Consider the following 4777-nt stretch of genomic DNA (forward strand, 5'->3'; position numbering starts at 1 on the left):
CCTCCACAGTAAGAGCACCCAAACAGGGGGGCGGTGAGAGAGTCAAGGGCTCCACAGAGGCAGGAACCCCACCCGGCCCTGTTTCCCTTGAGGCAAGAAGGGTCATTGGGCCAGTTCCTGCCTCAGCAGAGACCTCCTCCAGCCCTTCACCCTTCTGTCCAGCAGGGCCTCTAACTAAGAGGTGGAATTACACAGGTGCAAGCACCTCCCCCACAGGCGCAAGCAAATTCCCCTCCCGGATTTTCAGTCTCAGGGCTCCTGGACCTAGTGGTGTATTTAGTAGCTGACCAGACCAGGTTCCCACACAGCCCTGGCTCAAACCATCACTGCTGCAGAACCCAGGGTAATCTTAAAGGTGGCAGGTAAGCCCATCTCTTTCATCTTAGATACAGTGGTGACATACTCAGTTCTGCCTGAATACTCAGGGCTCCTCCTCCATCCCCCTATCTCTGTTGTAGGCATATAAGGTACGTGTACTCGCCCACTTAGCACCCTACGCCTCTCCTGATATCCAGGCAGACTTTCACACACCCCTTCCTAGTTTTGACCAGCTGTCCCACGCCCTTGCTAGGATGGGACATTTTAACTAAAATAGGTACATCCCTCCTCAGCCCAGGTCCCAAAAAGCACTCCCACATAGTCCCAAAGGGTCCTGCTCCTTGCCATAGGGGATGTCCTCTCCAACCCTACTACCTCTCCCCTCCCACTATGGCTGACCCAAGTAAGTCCCTGTGTTTGGGATATCTTTCATCCTTCTATAGCCTCTCATCATCCCATGGTACAGTTGACACTCAAACTCCAGGGCAATTTCCCAAAAGAGCTCAATGTCCACTAACACCTCAGGCTCTGCTTGGCCTCAAACCTATTATTGACAGACTTCTCTCTTCCAACATATTCAGGGAGGCAGCCTCCCCAGCCAACACTGCCTCACTCGCTGTAAAAAACCTAATGGCTCCTATACCTTATTTAAGGACCTTAGGGCAATCAATGAAGCCACTCTACCCATCACCCCGGGAGTACCCAACCCTTACTCTATACTCTCTCAAATACCACCTGACACCACCCACTGAATGGTGTTAGATCTGAAGGACAATTTCTTCACCATCCTTCTTAGTCCTAACTCATGGGATCTGTTTGCATTCACCTGGCCTGATTCCATCACTCAGATCACTAGACAACTAACCTGGACAGTTCTCCCCAAGGGTTGTTGAGACAGTCCCCACCTCTTTGGCCAAACACTAGCCTCTGATTTGCAACAGCTAAATCGATCCCCTAGCACCCACCTACAATATGGAGAAGATCTCCTATCTTGATGAAATATGTACTTTATCAAAGGTCATTGATTTTCACTAAGGCTTGGTGTCAACATATATTTGGGGGTGGAGGGATTCAATCTCCAATGGTATCTGAAGAATAGATGCCTGCTTTCTTTTCTGATAAAAAGGAATTGTATGTGGACAACAACTATATCTATAGAATATGGGAAGCATGATTGTAAGTAAGCTAATTGTGATGATGATGACAATGACGATGATGGTGATGATGATGATGATGATTACAATGAGGATGATGGACTGAGATATGAGCCCTGGTATAATTGAATGATGGCTCCTCAGACTCACACATCTTCACCATGACTTCTCCAGTGAGGGCTATCCACCCTTCCCTGTAAGTGTTGACAGATTTCATAAATGGGATCCCAATGATTTATGCAGCTTGGATGATCTATGGTGAGACCAGATCACTAATGACCCCAAAGGTGTCCATGTGCAGAACCCCTGGACCTAGGAATGTGTTACCTTCTAGAAGAGAGACACTAAGAATGGGCATGTAGGAAACAGGGACCCTTTTCCCATCACTTTGTAGTGACACGCTTCTTATTTCTCTTGATCCCTATCTTCAGAATGCTTAATGTTTCTACTTCTCACAAACTCCTGTTCCTAATAATTAAGGCATGTTCTACAATGATATAAACTATCTCTGTCATGCCCTGAACTTCCTTATGGGCCTTCACTGGAGGAGACTTTAAACCCACATGTCCAGTAACTCTCTATCAATGAATATCAGTCATATCTTTGTCATGTGACTCAAAACAAGCTTCCTCCCCTCACCCAGTTCCACAGTCAAATCTAGACTTATGGGTAGTTTCCCAGCAGCACCTCTGGAATCAGAACCTGCTCCAGTCCCTGGGGCTTCTGTAGCTAATCACATGGACAGTTGAGGCTCAGGATTTTCTGGGTAGTTCTTTGTAAAATCACCCCAAATAAGTCCCACTAAAAAAAATAGTGATGAATTGAACTTTAATAAAAGTAAAATCATTTGTCCCACCAAAATTTCATCAAAGACATTAAATGGCAGGCTTAGCTAGAGACTCTCTCCAAATCAAGTTCCTGATGGGAGAATGTGTGCATTACACATTAAGGATGTTGTATGTTATTGGGGAGAGCCCAGCACCCTCTGACCACAGTGAGCATCCCCGGGCACAAGACAGAAGGAGGCAGGGAGTGAGGGATTCCTGACAGGGTTTAAGTTCCCTTTCCTGTGAGAAAAACTACGCTAGGAATTCTCCAATTCCCCTCACTCTGAACCCCAACATCACTGATAACACTAGACTGAGAAATCAGGTCACTTAACAGGCTGCCACATCATTTCAAGATATGAAAGATTCTCAATGGTACACATGCATAATCGCTGTTTTTATTTCTGATCTCTTCTTCAGGTTAAAAAATGATTATTTTGGATGTTATTAGTTTGGAGTCTTTGCAATAAGCCATGGGCTTTCATAAGGGAAGATTTTTGCACAGTGTGATATAAAACAAAAAAAAGTTCCAACATCAAGAATCAAGGGAATCCCTTTGTCCTGTGGTTGGGAAGCAGTTTCTCATATCAAAGTAACCTCATAAATGAAGACATTGTGACAGAAAAAAAAATGCCTGTGCTTTTCAAATGGTTTACAAGGTGAACATAATTAGCATATAAAATGACAATGATAAACATTTGTAATTGTAGATATATGTTAAGTGTTGGATTTCAGAAGCTAAACAAACGGTAATCCCTATGAAATTTGTTTGAAAGGTGAATAGGAATTTACCAATCTAATCTACTCATCTAGTCCAACATTTCTTCCTCTGCTCAGGAGAGGTTGTCCTCGACCTAATTCCAATGAATCTCATGACCCAAGTGGGCCCCATGCTTGAGTAACCTGGTGAGTGAGGTCAAGGAAAGAGATGCCCCAACATGGGGGCCAAAATGACCGGAGAATACCTACCTCAGTCCCTCTACTTATAAGGGAAATGCTGAGCCACATGCAAATTTCTCTTCAAGATCCAGGGTAAATCCTCTCCTGGGCTGTGCAGGCTCACAACCCTCTCCTCAAACAGGGCTGAGGTCTCTGGGGAGGCAGAGCTGTGGTCTAGAAGAAGATGAGACTGCTGGGTCTTCTCCTGTGCCTGATGACAGCCCCCCAAGGTGAGGGTCTCAGGGGTCAGCAGGGGTCGTGGGATGGGGTGACTGCACTTGACTGACAGGGCTGATGCTCCTTGTCCCCAGGTGTCCTGTCCCAGATGCAGCTGCAGGAGTTTACACAGTTCCCAGAGAGTCAAGGCCTCCAAGGACCCTCAGGAACCTGGGGACAGGTTTCCTTCCTGGGAACTGGGAGTTGTGTGTGAGAGAGAGTGAGTGTGCATGTGTGTGAGTATGCAAACGTTAATTTGCACATGTTGGTGACTGTATGCAGGGTGTGTTCACATGTGTGTTTTAACCTTGCCCTGAGTCTCCCACAGCTCAGAGAACAAGGGCCTTCCCACATGTAAAGACCAGGCTCCAGGGAAAGTCCAGTCCAATAAGCTAGGGGCTTTTATTTTGGTGAGATGGTAGGAGAGGGAGGAACTTTGCTTCCAGGGGCTTGTGTGGAAAAGGACCTTCCCACATGTAAAGAGAACCAGGCTTGCCCTGACCAGTTTGGCTCAGTGTCGGCCTGCAGACTCAAGGGTCCCAGGTTCAATTCCGGTCAAGGGCATGTACATTGGTTGGGGGCACATCCCCGGTGGGGAGTGTACAGGAGGCGGCTGATCGATGTTTCTCTCTCATCGATGTTTTTAGCTCTCTATCCCTCTCCCCTCCTCTCTGTAAAAAATCAATAAAATATATTTTTTTAAAAAAGAGAAAGAACCAGGCTCCAGGGAAAGTCCAGTCCAATAAGCTAGGGGCTTTTATTTTGGTGAGATGGTAGGAGAGGGAGGAACTTTGCTTCCAGGGGCTTGTGTGGTTTCAATATACCAATGACATCTAAAACAAAACCATGGTTTCTTATCAGATTGCTGGTGTATGACATGTGAGGAGGCAAAAATAAAGCATCAGTTGTCAGCAGTCAAACAAAAAAATATGAATAGATACAGAATAAAGCCTTTACATTGAAAATTGCTTCAGAATTACAATTCTTAACAGATTAGGTGTAGAAGAGATGGGCCTCAATATACTAAAGACCACATTTGAGAAGCCAACAAGTAACATCATGCTACACAGAGAAAATTTCAAAGCTTTTCTTCTTACTTCAGGACCAAGACAAGGGCTCCCCTCTGACTACTTCTATTTATCAAAACTAGTAGTCCCGCCGAAACCGGTTTGGCTCAGTGGATAGAGCGTAGGCCTGCGGACTGAAAGGTCCCAGGTTCGATTCCGGTCAAGGGCATGTACCGGGGTTGCAGGCACATCCCTAGTAGGAGATGTGCAGGAGGCAGCTGATCAATGTTTCTAACTCTCTATCCCTCTCCCTTCC

The sequence above is a fragment of the Myotis davidii genome, unplaced genomic scaffold (assembly GCF_000327345.1).
Source record: "Myotis davidii unplaced genomic scaffold, ASM32734v1 scaffold3183, whole genome shotgun sequence".
NCBI lineage: Eukaryota > Metazoa > Chordata > Mammalia > Chiroptera > Vespertilionidae > Myotis > Myotis davidii.